Source organism: Aulostomus chinensis, chromosome 15 (assembly GCF_037954235.1).
Source record: "Aulostomus chinensis isolate RoL2024-O1b breed Wild chromosome 15, RoL_Achi_v1.0, whole genome shotgun sequence".
In the NCBI taxonomy this organism is placed as follows: domain Eukaryota; kingdom Metazoa; phylum Chordata; class Actinopteri; order Syngnathiformes; family Aulostomidae; genus Aulostomus; species Aulostomus chinensis.
The window spans coordinates 11,992,951-12,010,000 of record NC_141334.1 but is presented as its reverse complement, the minus strand read 5'-3'; the positions used below and the strand labels follow the sequence as shown (position 1 = coordinate 12,010,000).

General features: G+C 40.2%; 1 protein-coding gene across 4 annotated transcripts in view; it reads right to left on the bottom strand.

Annotated features, from left to right (window-relative positions):
- Positions 1-17,050, bottom strand: part of cadm2a (cell adhesion molecule 2a) — a 224,811-nt gene that overhangs the window by 207,130 nt on the left and 631 nt on the right. The gene's annotated exons all lie outside the window — the stretch shown is intronic.

Here is a 17,050-nt window from a genome sequence, read left to right as displayed (position 1 = left end):
AAAAAGAAACCTAACAAAGAAATTGTCCAAAGCATGTGATCGTCTGCATAAAGGTTTCATGCACTCATGTTTCTGTCACCTGTGGCCTTAAGTCCAGTAAGGCACACAAAATCCCTCTGTTTAATTAATGGCATCATTTTTACTATGATACAAGTGAAAGTGCATGAGTGAGACTTCTTTTTTTAATATGAACCCTTTTTTTTTTAAACAATTCTGTAGATTACATCAAAACTGGCCAAAAAAATCAAAACATAACAAAAAAACAGAAAACTCCAGAAAGCTCCTTATTATAATCAAACAAGAGCTGGGTAATTTTTTTTTTTTTTTTTGTCCAAGATTATAGTTTGGAGTAGTTTAAGAAACGTGACCAACACTGTTGAAAAATGCACAATTGGTATCAGCTTGATATCAGCTATCAAATATCACTGCAAATTTTACTCAACGCCTCGTGAGAAGTGATAATATTTGGATTTTGCTTTTGAAAGTTGCCTGAAGCTGAGTAACAGGACCCTACATATCTATTCCAAGGTTTCCTGTTCAAAATGATCAAAATCATAAAAGACAGTAGGCCTGATAGTTCTCATAATGGTCCACTTATCACGGTAAACTAGTATAAAAAAAAGCCCTGTCCTTCGATGAAAAATAAATGCTGCATCTCCTTCATCCAAACAAACGGCTTTGAAAATATAATCATGGTGAAGGTATCAGAATTAACCAATTACATTTTATCACTGTCTCCACTCTTGATAGGGGCCACATCTAGTACAGTAGCATTCATTTATAACTGGCACAGTGCTGTGATACAATTAAAAAAGCAATAATATGCTCATGTTTGCAAAAAAAAAAAAAATTAATGGATAAACAATGATTTCCATCTTTTATATTTGCCATTTAGTTTTTTTTTTTTTGGTTCATACAAGTTTAATTTAAGTAATTTATTAATTAGGGTGTTAGCAGAAGTTTAATCACAAAGCTGGTGGATATTCCACACTGTCAGTAGCCTTTCAATTCCACTACCAGCTTGCTCCACACTCGCTCTTAACCAATCATCCCACTGCTGTTTCTTTTTGTCAGCTGCAGCATCTGTCAGTATTGTGTCGTGGTTCCGTGCACATAGCAGCCCTCATATTGGAGCATAATTCCGGGTCATGTTTAACAAGCTCCTGAGGAAGTCCTATTCCAAACCCATTAACCCTTAGAATGAAGATCAACTCCGGGGAGAGGTTGCATCCCAAAGTCACATCCGCATTTCTTTTATGACCATCTGTGCCTCGACACCATTGGGGGAAGCTTTTGTCAATGCTGACATGTTGAACATTATGAAGGGCAGGACACAGAAATATTTAGGTCAGAAGTGATCTGACAGACGCTGTACATTAACCGTCATTTGGATGCACGTCACCTTTTATGCTGCTGAATTGCCATAGCAGTAATATAAACCTGACGTCAGTCTTTCAGCCAGAAAGAGACGGAGAAAAAGAGAGAGTGAAGCGTGATCATAGTTTACACGTGTTTCATCAGTACAGCCTGGGTGCATTCTGATGGAAACAGCACTGTATGTGAGGAGAGGAAATTATATGTCATGATCTATAAGGCAGGCTCTTCAAATTTTCAGACACGGTATCTTAGCGGCTTAAAAGATCGTTGTACAGTAGATGTTGAAGACGCCATCATGAGGACATTAGCTCAAGATTTCTCTGCTGTAGCTGACTGCAGAAGACCAAACTACATTAATGAGCAGTCGCCAAATTCCATTTCGCATATTTTGACCAGGGCAGAAAGCCTGCAGCATAACTATATGGCTGAAGTGCAGTTTATGCCTCACCAGCGTCTACTTAATATTTTGGAGATATACAGTACAGAGCTCAAATATGAGAGAAGAAGATCAATAAGGGAGAGTCAGTAATGATCGAATAAACTTGATTTTAGTGTCTGCTGGAATTAGAAATATCAGCCGCACCATAACATGACCAGTAAACCACTCACTCTGCAGATAGTTTCAAAATGGTGTCCTTTATGTCGATATGTTAAAGCTGGTTTGCATTTATTCACACGCATTGATTCATCACTTGTAAAAGTGCTTTGTGTTTTGTTACGACACATAACACAGCTTTGTCTGGTGTCCAACATTACTTCTGACACATAGATTTATGCCCCCTAGTGTTCAGCCTAAGATCGCGCATTTCTGTTAAGATGGTTAGAGACTTGGCCTTGGTTGGCAGGCTAGTCTCGTTTGTTTTATCAGTCATGTGAAACATGTACATGAGATGTACATACAGAGTTAGCTTCTGAGATAGCAATAGCCTGTTAGCTGATTTATAGCCTGTTAGCTTGTATTCCCAGGTTCACTATTCATGGTTACTTCATTGCAGGTTGCAAGTTCTTTTTTTTTTCAACCTGCTTGAGATAAATACACAATAACCAGAATGTGCAGTTCTATAAACACATTCCAGGTTACCATAAGAATGAATAGACTCATGGATGACTCACATATCTTCACTATTCAGGTTTGTAGCAAGGAGGCGTTAGAGCTTCATTATCTGGCTAACAAGGCAAAGGTGGAATGGTTTCTAAGTGGAAAATGAAGAAGAAGAAAAAACAATTTGCTTGGCAGTTTGAAAGCTTTACATGACTCAATATATCAGTTCAACAGGTGAATTTACATTCTTCAGCAGTCATTCCTGTGATTCACATTTAATCTGGTCTTTCCACTTATTTTCCCTCCTAAGCAAATTATCTTTCGACACGTCCTTATTCTAAACCCAACAACCACAGCACCATCTACTCACATCAATCAGCGAGAAAGCCTAAATCTTCCTGAAGTGACCTCACAACAGACTCTTAAATGCTCACTGGTGTTTTTTTGGCCTATAATGCTGCCTCTAATAGTCATTCACCTGATGTATAAATGGCCATTATTCTGCCTCCCTGGCTCGCTCTGGTGCTCAGACACAACACAACACAACAGCAGTATGTTTATAGCAGACAGAAAATCCGAAAATACAGTATAGCCAATGTACAAAGTTATTGAGTTTATGCCTCGAATAACAAATGGAAGTTATTGTTGTGACAGCCAAGATATGAAGATTTATTTCCACAAATTTAATGGAAGAAAGTATATTTCAGAAAATATGATTTAGTTCAGTTAACTCTATAATTTTGCCACCGTCTTCATGGATCACAGCAAAAGCAAACCAAACTTTACTTTTTCAGTAGCTGCTGCAGGGCAACTTAAATGTCTGGCAAGGATACCAACGTAACTGACTCCAAACTTTACTGCCTCTTTAATTTGGTCACATGATCTCTATTGCCATTGCTATGCAGTTTCCCTTGAACCGCACAACTCAGTGGTGCTTGTTAAAACACTTTTCATATCTATGCAAGTGCAATGAATGGTGTCTGACAAGGGCGCTTGTCTGCCAATTGGAGTATTCTCAAAAAGAAAGCACCCTGCCAAGATGAAAGCCCAGGGTGAAGCTGGAGAGCGAGGTGTCAGGGGTAGGAAAGAAATGAAACATCCAGATAGGAAAGGAGAGAGCGCAGAGGAGTGGAGGGAGGGAGGGAGGGAGGGACACAAAGAGAAAGATAAAAAAAAAAGTGAGCATGGCTTCTCTAACGTCTTTAAGAAATGTGGCTGAGGGCAGTACTTTTAACTGGGCCATTTACACTTAAATCCAGAAGCTAATCCAATAGCCTTCACATGTTGAGAGCCCGCATCAACAATAAATATAAAATAAGAGTTAGCATCAGATGCTATATTTTCCAAAGGCGCTGTGTATGCACATCTGGAATTCTTGAGAAATAGATGTTCCAGGGAAAGGAAAAGACACACGAACTGAGATTTCATACATTCCTTTACTCTAAATATCACAAATAAATAAATCACTTCCCCATGGTTAGTCTTTATCTCTGCGATTGTATCTACATGCAGAATAAATCATTCTAGCGAGCTGCATATTTCTTTCATGGATCAGATTGTGTGTGCAAGTTGAGCTCAAGAATGAAGCTGTGTCAATGCTCATTTACTGAATATCTCATGCATGGCTGCTGTTCTTTTCTTGGCTCTGCACCGTTTTTCGCTTTTTTTCCTTTCTTTTCTTTTTTTTCAAATATTCTGCATTCATCTCCACCTGCTCCAAATTCCAGTTTTGTAGTGTAGTAGCAGATTCTCTTTTCCTCCTCCCCTCATCTATCCTTTTACCCACACGTCGCTCCAATTCTCGCATCCCTCAACACATTTATGACGCACGTGCTGTGTTTTTTGCTACCCCCCATTCCTGTCTCATAACATCTCATCACAGTGAAGCTTTAAGAGCCTTGGCACGGCAGTGGTCAGTACAACATATACTCACATAACATCTCAAAACAACCCATCATCTTCCCCAGATGCACATCACAGCGGTCTTTGTTGTCCCTTTTACTATCTACCTTTCACTTTAAGATCTGACAAAGATGGCCTCCGTCACCTAACAAGCGACCCATGGTATCAGCAAGATGTCAAGCCCTCGGGCTTTTAACTTTGCTAATCAAAATAGAAAAGGATGGTGGCTGTGAAAGCAGCTGGAGCCCAACCAGTTTTCGTTAAGCATCGTGAAGGACTTCTAAGAGCCTCATTCGGTGAACTAAGCTATTTCACAGGATGATTCAGCAGTATTTGTGTATAATGTGCTTTATTTGTCCATAAAAATGGACAACACAGCAATATGTCTGCTTCCACCGGCACTACAATTTTAGTTTCAGCCACGCTCTCCATGTGCAATCCAGTCAAGCTAGAAATCCCCAGCTTTTACCTAAAGCATTTTTTTCACTCTCGTGATAGGGAATTCACTAGTCATACTTTCAGACAGTAGAGCAGTTTGCCCACTGACCTTAGACTTACTGCAACACTGTTTACTTTCAAAATCAAGTACAAAGTTCCCTTGTGTTTAACTGCAGGGCCCACTAGCTGCTAGCAGGATGTCTCTGTAGTGGTTATCACATCTGCTGTGTGTGCTAAGCTAGCTGTTGCTGCTGTGCTTACATGAGTAGTATTAGTGTATTATTTTTTTAATTTAATAATCACACTGTTTATGTTTATAAAAGATCAAATATGACAGATAAAACAAGTGTGAGCCTGTAATTTAGGCGAAAATCAGGTCTCTATAATTATGTTTTTGCATTATATTTAATATACTGCATGTCCTTTAAATACAGTATAATGTCACTGTCAGACGTACATATTGAATATGGCCAAAGTTTCAAACAATGCGGTAAGTTGTTTCCTCTTTCACTCGTCACATAAAAAAGTATACACTGCCATCTGTCACACCCATAGGGCGTGCTGAGCTTGTGTCCGAATTTGAGAGCGCTGCCTCTCAGTAGGCTTCCGGAAGATGGCCAATCAGTAGGATTTCAGGGAGAGAGGTCTTCAAGTTAAAGGCTAAAATGGCTTTCAGACAGAAAATTAACTGAAATAGTGATCCAATAATAGTAAAATAAAACAGAAAATTGTTTCAGCCACAAGTCACATCGGCAAGCTCTGCAAACACTACCACTGAGCCACAAAAAAAGTGTAATGAAATTATATGCAAGACCAATTCAGTAGGTGAAAAAAAAAGTTGTTTCCCAAAGAATTTGATACACAAATAAAAACAAAAACACCAGAGATCATGATACAGACCCAGGATACATAAAGGAATAATACAAAATTACTTTTTTATCTGTAAACATGCATATACAAATTAAATAAATGTGTTAATTTGTTTTAATCATTAAGTCATGTCTCACTGACGACATATCGGCACAATCCCAGTGTGGTTTTCAGCATAACTAAATTTGAACTCGAATCAGTAAGAAGGGATTTCATCTATCTTGGCAGTCTGTCCAATTAGAACCCAACTATTGGAAATGCTGGGAAATCTTAAATATAGTCAAGGTTCTTCATTCTGGAATTTGGACATGCAACCTCTTTTCTTGAATTAATTGCTAATAATTCAAATAAATGCAAATAGATAAATCAGAAACACATGGTCTAACTATGAAGTCTCCACAATGATAATGCCTACGAGGGTAAAAGGTGTCTCCAGGATTAAGCCGTGTGAAGGTCACCTCCTTTAAGACAAGCTCGACTAGCACCAGCTGTAATGAGGAACTACTATAGTCTAAAGATATGGCTCCTTTTTGGTTAGAGGCTCACTTTTAATAAGGTGAGGATTAGGTTGACCAGTGCATTATGAGGAAGACTTAGGATCAGTGCTTAGTCCTGGAGACTGGGCTACCATTTACCAGCTCAGTGCAACTGTGGTTAACACTGTCTCATTATTACCGCTGTGCCTGGAGATTTTCGGTCTCTCTCCCCAGTAATGGCTCATGTCTGCAGTGTGTGTGCATGTGCGTGTGTGTGCAAGTGTGTGTGCAAGTGTGTGCGTGTTGAAAAGTGAACACTAGCATGAGGTTTTATGTGTGTGAGCTCTCCTGATTGAATCAATGCTGTCGATGTTCACGATGTTCCCGTCCCCCTTTCTTAACTATCCATCCCAACTACAGTGCAGCACGGTAGCGTTGCTCAAAGGGTGCAACTCAGAGGATTAGCACAGATTAGCATTAGCTGCTCCATTTGAACTGGATACACATACAGCAGCATTAGCATGTTGGTACACTAGTCTGGCAGTGTTGCTGTAGCTCCAATTGGCAGAGAGAGAAATATACAGTTACACAGCTAAACTTAAACAAAAACGTCAGCATCTTGCTTATCTAATACATGTCAAAAGTAGCAGCAATTCTGTCTTAAAAAGTTAATTACTACAAAAAAGATTGCACTTGACTCTTTCCATGATTATGACTATCAGTTTCAGTACAGTCTTTGACTTATTTAGATGATATTGCAGAACAGTTTATTTTATGCATTACAATTATCAAATTAATCAAGTATCACATAATCCCAAAACAAGTCACTGCTGCCAAGGATAACACTGAAATCCTATCTATCAAAGCAAATCCCGCTGAACCAATGTCCCTTCACAGGTGGGACAGAGATTTACATTTAAAACCGTAAAATGTCAGCGCACTAAGCCTCTGACTAACTTTGTGCAAATTATGCAAGCATACGAATGACAAAGTAGTGATGGAAACCCCAAATCCCACATTAGAAATGTTTATATTAAGCAAGCCTGTACAGTTATAGTATCACTCTGCTCACTAATAAGTCTTAGAGGATTTTAACTACAAGATAGTTTTGACTTAGTTCAGCCAGCGGACACGTTTGACTTGTGGGTCGGAGAGTGATGGACTGAGTAATTGAGTGCACTGAGACAAACCCTAATGAGGAAGATATAGGGGAGACAGCTTTAACTGGGCTTCCTATTTCTAATGATAAGAGTTGAGGACAGAGAGAGGGAATGCAGAGAAAGGCAAATAATTCTGCTTTCCAACAGAGTGCATCTGTTGTGTCTCTAACTCATCTGCTCAATTTGCAAAGCATAATGCTTGTTCTACCCAACTGGAGAGAAGTGAGAGAAAAGCAAATATCTTTAAGATAGGCGGTGAAATTACCCGTAATTGGAGACCATTTAAAGCCATAATAACATCTTTGTTTCCTCAGCAGGAGGTTCAGGGCTGGGGAAGCTTTTTGATTAGAACTGGAGATGAGTTAGCAATAAAACTAGCGAGCCAAACCCAATTCAGATTCATGCAGTGTGTGCACGTTCATGTGTTCAAGCCTGCCTGCCAAAATGCAAAAAATTTATTAATTTTGGGAGAGCGAAGGATTATGAACATTCACCGTCAAACTCAACAGGGAGAAGTGGAAATATTGTACCACATAAATTCCCCAATGAAGCAGCAAGAACAAGGAAACAGGCCTGTAAAATCTCAAGCCATCAATGCTAAACACCAACTGACAAAAAAAATGCAAATGGAGCATGAAAATGTGTATTAAATCCAGCTGGAAACATGCCACGGCGTCTTTAACAAAGATGTGGCTCCAAATTGTCACCGTTCCACTGAGTAGGATAGTGGAAGTAAGCTTAGGGGTGTGTGCCACTTACGATGGGGGGAATAATGTTGTGGAGCATATAATGGATTTGCAATGTGGCAAACAGAGACAGATGGTGGAGGGAGCTGTGTGTTTCTGAGTGCTAACTCGGACACACACACACACACACACACACACACACTGAGCACAGCACAATGTGTGTGAAGAAGAAATCCCTAAGGCGCATTATGTATGCTGCCGCTCGCTCACCCAAGCCAAGGGTCTCAGTTCATTTGGTTTTTAACTGTTATAAATTGTCTCACTTGACTCCATCTTCCCTCCCTTCAACAACAAGCCTGGAGCAATCGTAGCATTGAGACGTCCAAACTTAGAACCAATATAAGATTTGGGAAAACTCTGGCTTACTGGGATAAAAAAGCAAGACCAACTGAGCTGTGGTGTGAAACCTTTTTTGGTTGGATGAAATTTCACACCCGTAGCTCTCAAAAGTAATCACTTGATTACAGTGTTTAAATATAATGTGTGTTCTCTCTGGTTTCACTCACTCACTCACACACACACACAGACACGCACACACATAAAGCTCCATTGTTCCATATGCTACCAAAGATGTGAGAACTGAAACCACACAGCAGCGAAACTACTTCAGTTTACAGGTTGCACCAACATATTTGAGTGGATTAAAACAGCATAATTTTAGAACAGTAGATGTGTTTAGGAACGGTGCTCATGCAAAGGAGACTGTAATAGCCTCCAAAGACTGAATTAAGGTGTGTGTGTGTGTGTGTGTATTTATATTATATATATATATATATATATATATATATATATATATATATATATATATATATATATATATATATATAAATATATATATATATATATATTTATATATATAGTGTGTGTGTGTGTGTGTGTTTGTGTTTATGTGTGGTTTGGGGCTAAAGCTGATGATTAGACAAGGGACTCGGGTGTGACTTCAGGCAATAATATGAGTATGAAAACATACACACTCAATTACACACACAGACACACAAACACAGGCACACGCAGAAAGTCAATTAACATGAACATGTGTCTTGGGGGAATGATATTTCAATTAGCTTTAGCTACTTCTAGGCTTCCTTTGAGACCACAATGCTAAAACAAGTGTGTGGTTGTGGGTGCAATAAATCCTGGTTTTCAATTAGTATCATGCTAGAACTCCATATTATTATTGTATAAATACAAATTAAGCAATTAAGCACAAAATCTGTGTTTCGAACCATATTAAGGCCGATTAACATTAAACCGAAGCTTGGAGCAGATATATAGCCAGCAGAGCTGAAGTAGATTTAAGACGATATAGCAAATAGAAAGTTTACAGGAGGAATATAATTCAGCTTTGATTTGTTGAGTAGCAGCTGTGATCTGTAAAGTATAAATGGTGACATGATTTTAGCATTCTCTGGGGATATAGAATAATTTATTCTTTAGAAGTCGAATGAAAGTTTCTTGGTGTGTTTGTAAAATTAACGTTCCAAAATGATACCTGTACTTGTACAGAGACCTTGACTATGACATTGATTTCTGAACAATTAAAATCCATTTCAACAAAATGAAAAGTATATGTGGACTGGTGACCTGTCCAGGGTGAACCCCGCCTCTCGCCCGTAGATGCTAGGATAGGCTACAGCCCCCCCGCGACCCTTACTAGTAAGGAATAAGCGAAAGACGACGATGGATGGATGGAAAAGTATATGGCAAATGACGTTACAAAACCTTTGGCTGTAATTCTCAGTTCACTGGCATTTTCACAAACTCAAAAGTGTTTAAAACATCAGCATTGGCTGATGCCTGCAGTCATGAGGCAGATAACAAAAAAACTTTGATTTTATTTGACCAATTAGAAATTTGGAGTTATAATCACACATTCGACAATTACAAAATCAAGCCTATCGATGTCTGGTATTGAATGGAGAGGCATCTTTTGATACTCACACATACTGATGACATTCAGTCAGTTTCATAATAATATCAAAGTTGGCTACCCTTGTCCTAACATCCAAGCCTTCAGGTTTGTGGTGGAGGTAGGGACTCACTAAGAAATCTCGAGGCATTAGTATCATCCTGTCCCTTCTGTTTGTTTTCTCTATCTACAAAATTCACATATTCCTTGTGAATTTATTCATCCTGTCAGCCAAGCTTTGAGTAATACAACGTGGACAGAAGAAGGTATGACTGAATGTGGGTCAAAAAAAAACTGCCACTTCATTTCTGCTCCATCCCACAGTCCATATTATCGGAGCAAATGAAATCCCTGAAAAACAGTAGATTTGTCTGTTTTCTCGCTGCTGTGTCTATACCCTGCAGGCGATGTGTGCGTGCGTGTGTATTTGTGCACATGTGTATTTTTTGGTGTACACATAGAAGAGGACTCTGATGGTCTCTCCACAAAATATGGGCCTCCTTCGCTTTGGCTGAATTCATTTCTGTCAAGAACAGACACAGAGTCCCCAAACAATATTGGAGTTGGGGCACGAGAGCAAGGGGAGTCGGCAGAGTCACGTCTGTCCATATCTTTATCTCTGTTCCAGGAAATGATTACTGTAACATGTACTACCAATTCTCTAGACTCTGGCCTCTGGGGAATTGTATGAAAAGGATCTGTCATATAAAAGGGCACATAACGAAAAAAAGAACATGATCTAGGATAAGAGTTGTTAAGAGTGATGCATGAACCTGTACAGCACCTTAGGTTCATTTGTTTACTTCTTCACATGAAAATGATGTCACACTTTTCTTTACCCTTTTCTGTATTCTTTTGTCTTTTCCAGGTCTGACAACAGCCTCTACATAGAAAGTTTTAATCCAAAAAAGGTGATTGTTTTTGTGTCTCTTCATTCCAGAGTGTTTGAGATTAGTGACACATGGCTTGTCAAAGACTGGAGTGTCAGATTAGCCACTCGCTAATCCTTTTGGAATTCAATGCTAATACAGACATCACATATGTAAGCACGCATGCACTCACACACACACACACACACACACACACACACACACACACAGACATCCAATAACCATGTCCTTCCAAATGTGCGTGTTTGTATGGGTAGATTATATCTAAAAGCTTCAATCCTAATCAAACAAAAGAAGTCAAACCAGTTTGCTAGTCAAACAAGAAGAACGGTCATCCTCAAGATCCCTGGATGTTTTCAGTGGAATGATCCATGATATAAAATGATTATTTATGCACTCGTGCTGCTTATTTACTTCTGACTTATGTGGACTTATATGAATGTATTCATAATGGTTTTTATTTCCTTATATTTCCTACTTTTATCCAGAAATTACTCTGCAATGACAATTAGAGTAATCTAATCTAGATGAGCGAGCTTAACATTCATAAAAAAATCAAATCCTGGCTTTCTTTTCTATCTTTCTTGTTTGTTTCAACTGTACATTTCAGTTTACAAGGAAAGCTAATTTGTGGTTTATTATTACATAAACCTCTTACTTCATAGCCAGACCCATTTATTATAATCATCAACAGTCCTGTTTGCTGAGCTTGTTCACTCCGATCACATACTTAGAGGTCTTTTTTTAGGATGGAAACTGACTGTCTGCTTCTGTGGAGGGCTCAGATTAGCACTGATCTCCATGGGAGGCCGCGTTCCATCTCACATTCTTCTCTGGACTGGTTTTACATAACATTTTGCCGAAAAAGACATGATCATAGCCGTGCAGCCAAATTTAAAGTCTGCAATTATTTGACATGAATTTAAAAACAATTACTTGTGACTTTAAAACACGGTTAAACCACTAGCTCACAGCGTCAGTATCACAATATAACAGATAATACCTTGCCATTTTCTCTTAATAATATACTAATTATTAGACTTAAAATCCAATCTTCTGAATGTGACATGCGTTCAAATTTAAGCCTGACAACATAATTATAGAGGTTTGCTGACTTGTAGGGTTGAATTGTGCTGTGATTAACATAACCACCCATGACAGTGTGTCATTGCCATCACACCCCCAATTACTCTGGAGTGTTCTGTTTTTAGGCAATACTTGCCAGGAGCAGCGAGGCCCTATTTACCATATGACTATTCCATGGCTCCTGTGGTAAGTGTGAGCTGGTGTATATAAAAGTTGTAAAACTACGGCAATTTCACATACAAAATTTTATAAAGCGCGTGGTCTAGACATGAATATAACTTATTTTAGCATTATAAGGCAAAACTCCCAGCTGACAGAGTATTCATATCAGTGTGTTCAGAGACACTTGCAGGCCATCTCTCATTTTCAGATTTTCAGATCAGATTTGGCATTTATTTTCGGAGGTTTTTGTTGTCACAAAGAGAGAGTAGCGGCCTACCATGCTGTTTTATTGGCCATTAAAAACATTCACTTTGTCTCCCTCTGGTTTTGATATTCTAAAAAGGAATACTTTCTTTGGAAAAGTTTTACCTTACAATCTGCAATGTCACTGGAATAAAAGAGTACAGCAGTCCTTTCCCCAGCCCGACTTTGGGACCTGAGCTATTGGTTGGGGCTACAGATCAAAAATGTCATCACCTGTGAATCCCTGCATCCTCCTTTTCTTGTTCATTTGAAGACTATCTGTTTGGATGTTTTCACACCTGTGCTTTTCAGTCTGTTTAAATCAGACTCGTTTCCTTCCTTGGTGCGATTTATTTGGGCATGTGTGAACACAACAGCCTCATGGCAAGACCCTTGAGTGGAGGGGATCTCAGTGCCAAGTTAACTGTGAAGTTGCTCTTTCTGGTTGGAACATGATTTGGTTTCGATGCACCCCAGCCATAGAAGGAGGCACACGAGGCAAGTCTGAGCTAACCAGCACCTGCAGGCATGTGCGTTTGCATTCCGGGGTGTGACAGGGCATACGAATTGTAGGAGCTTGTGTCAGTAGAAAAATGTAGAGGAACATACAATATCAAAAGTGCACTAGTCCAGAATTATCTACCTAATTGTGATCCTGGAAGCACCACATCACACATCATGAAACTCCTCACCATCGGCAACAACCAGGACAGCTTGGAGGGGTGAAAACAAAAGGAGAAAAAAAACAGAAAGGAGGCCAACACGAGTTGTCGGCATCAAGTCAACCTTTTGATGAGCCCAGAGTCTGAACACACTGTACAAACAGTGGGAATAAAGGGCTGCATGTGACTCAGCTATGCAAATATTCCACTATTTTGTAGACAGGAGAAATATTCTGCTCATAAAAAGGGATGTTTGTCTGTTAAATTACAACACTTCCTTAAAGAGTAATGGAGATGATGGGGAAGTCAAGCTGGCTGTAGCCTGAGCATGAGTCCAGCTGTCATCACCTAAACTGGAATACATGAGAGAAATATTTGTGCAGCATTTGTTTTAATTTCTTTTTATTTAGTGGAGAAAAATCTGCTTATCCTTTCTGAGTGGCACTAATTTTACTATAACACAGCATATTTATCCTCTGGAACAGACACGCAGCTCAATTGGGAGGCAGTGGCACTCATTCGCTATGAGTAAAGTGTCAAATACATGGTGTTCCTGGACGTTAAGCTCATTTTGATGTTTCAGTGTATATCCAGTGTTTCCACATTCACTTGGAACCAACTTACACACATTAAAACTGGCACCGTTGTCACATATCTACTGTACATGAAATGAAACCACTCTCCAAATCATTCATTGCAGCATTAATAATAAGATAATAAAGCAACACCTGCATAAATTGTATTTAATGCACATCCACAAGTCAGAAAAACACATAAATGTCAAAAAGAGGTATGCTGATGAGCTCGGAGCATATAATTCTGATGGATCTGTCAATTTGGAACTAAAGAGAAGGCGGATTTCCATCTACTGAAGTGTGTGTTGCACTGCACAGAAACTTATCTAAGTTTGAGGTGGATAGTTGCTGTGTTTTTTTCTAAGGGAATAAACCAAACTAAGGGGAAACGCTTCAGGTTTACTACTCATCAACTGATTTGGACTGGAGGAAACAAACTACAGGTGTGAAAAACCTCTTTACCATTTCTGGAGCAGCTCTATAAGGATAGTTCTGCTCTGCTATGAAATGCTTGTAAGCTCTGAATCTGTGCACATTCCCCTCCAGCCCCCTCCTCCTTTCAGTTTCAACTTTTTTAACACCTGGACTAACAAAAGACTGGCTTTGATCATGGGAAATCCCTTGGCAGAGCAGGAGTGAATCCACATTGGGGCTCCGTGTGTGTGTGTGTGTGTGTGTGTGTGTGTGTGTATGTGTGTGTGTGAGAGTCTGGGTGTCTGTGATGCACATTGGGCCAGCGCTGCTCTACAGAGGATTCTCGGCTTTGAAGCTTTATGGCATCAGTACAAGGTACAGAGCACCTCATATGTTCTACCTGTCAAAGCACAGCCATGAAAATGGACACACTTGCAAACACACAGAAGAGGGAGGGAGAGTATGAGTGAGGGAGAAAGAGAGAACATCTTGTTTCTCCCGTGTAATCAGTGGCTCTGCAAACACATACACACACACACACACACTAGGCAGCTTGTTATCAGAAGCTTTCCCACGCTGCTGTGCTACAAAGCTCCACGCCAGGATGGGAGGATGCAGTGAGGGAGGAATGGATGGAAGTACAGAGGGATGGAGGGTCAGCCTTCAGCAGCTTAGACTCACTGAGGGGATAAACACATCCCTCAGCGGGGGTTTGTACTTAGGCTAGCAAGATCAGAGTTCAGAGCAGAATGACTACCAGGCAGGCAGAGCGACAGGAAACAGACAGAGCACAGGAGGTAAGCAGGCATCCAAACAGCAAACAACTAAAACTGCATACATCACACACTTAGATTCAGGAGAGCCCACATCCCTCCTCCAAATCCTCCTCCCATATTGCTCTCACATCCACTTGCACTGCTCGCTGCTACGCTAGCACCCTCTGCTTCTCCATCTCTCTCTCTCCTCATCTGCCGCTCAGCCCCAAGCTCTTGCGTAAGAGGCTCATTTGCATAACAGGCTGTTTTCTCTGGCTTCGACACGGGCACATGAGACACACTGGATAATATGTTAACAACTCAGGCTGTTGGTAAACAACAACCGCCATCACAAAACTTCACATTTGCATTATATACGGTGCAGGTCGAGCCTGTGACAGTGTGTCTGGATCTCTTGATGCCAGCTGGCACCGGGCCAGAGGGATTGAAACAGCTGTCATTTACACAGAGCACGGATGTGGCGGCAGCGAGATCGACTTCATTCAAGCAGCGGTTGACCTGCCTGCTGTGTGGAACCTATACAATAGTAGGTCTTGCACTGAGAGATGATTGTTCAAATCATGTATCCTAGCATTATCCTCTTCAGGGATGGGGGGAGAAAAAGAAAGAGGCTGCTGGTGTGTGCATGTGCGTGAGGCAATATTTTGCTGAGGTCTTCTAAAACACAAGCTGTAAGTACACACATTTGCAGGGATATACACACGCACACACACACACATCTAATGAGTGTGCTGTCCGCCCTTAGGAGAATTAAAAGGAAACGAGAGGCTCTGGAGCGTCAATAAATGCTACAGTGCAAGCGGTCAGATACACCAGATATGCTCATTACATACCGATTCATTAAGTCAAGAATAGCCTTAATTGTGTCTGGCTATTGAGGAAGGACTGATCTGCCTCGTTCTCATATGCACACACACACACACCCATACACACACAAAACATACACACACACACACTTCAAAGAGACAACAACAGATGATCAAGGGAATGGAGCACAAACGATCTCTCATTTGGCATCTCTCATTTTCTCGTGTGGGAAACAGTGGGCAAAGTCAAGATGATGCTAATTTGGTCTTTTGTGTTAATCGTTTGTAATCCGATGCTTTAAATACATCCTGACATAATTTGAGAGGAATAATGTGGACATTTCACTAAACTGAGGCTCAGTTTGGTATTGCCAAGCCTGCTGCTTGACTAACAGTTGATCCAGTGTTTATCCATCACCCTCCTGCCACCATTAAGACACATTTATGAAGAATTGTGCCCCTCTCATACCTCTCAAAGGCCTTGATACAATAATGAACATAATCTCTCTTAACTGTATCAATGAGGAGTGCATAACCATACAAATACACACTGCTTTGCAAGGTCAGACTAACAGTTAATCAAATTACAAAATTTTGCACTAATAAAAAAAAATATCAGCACCAACCATGATATGAATTTAATTACAATTTATATTTGTGGTGTAACATTGTATTCATCCTTATCGCAGTCCTTGCATTGCACTCTTAAAGGAACCTTAAGCAGCTACATAAGCTGGAGTGGCTACATTATTCGACATCCAAACATATAAAATATGCACAATCCACTGTGACCTTGACCTTGCAATATTCTCATTGAAAACCGACAAAAAGTGAGCTGTTTATTGTGTTCTAATCATAAAGATGTAATATTCCAGATAAGGGATTCACATGCAGTCCACTTCTCATCATGGATTTCCAAGGTGGGTCTATCCTGGGTGATATGACAGTGCGGGTTTATACATAACAAATAGAGCTATTACAGGAAACAATACTTTAATGTTGAGCCGTAGCAGGTCCCTGAGACCGGTGCACCTGCTCCTGCAACTGATTCGAGGTGAGGCATCAGCCACAAAGATGAGCCATCCATCACCAGAAACGATCAAGAAAAAAAAGTCAAACTAATGAATTAAAAACAGAACAAAAATGTTCTATGATAAAAAGAGTGTTAACTAACGTAATCAGCATCATCAGCAGATTGGTGCGTAAAGCTGCCTGTGACTCATCCAAGCGCTGCAAGTCAAAAACAACCACGGGGTGGTTCTATCATGTTGAGGTGTGTCTCCCTTGCAGCCTCTTTTTATTTCCACTGAAGCACAAATAAAAAACAGAACAGGATATATATTTGCGTTCAGGCCGTGTCCTTTCCTTTGCATGCAGGACCCCCCCCCCCACACACACACACACACACACACACACACATACATACACACGCACACACACGCCCCCACCCCTCATCCCCAAGCGTCACCATCCATGAGACCCACAGGGCAACCTCTCTCCAGCCTCTGGCTCCCTC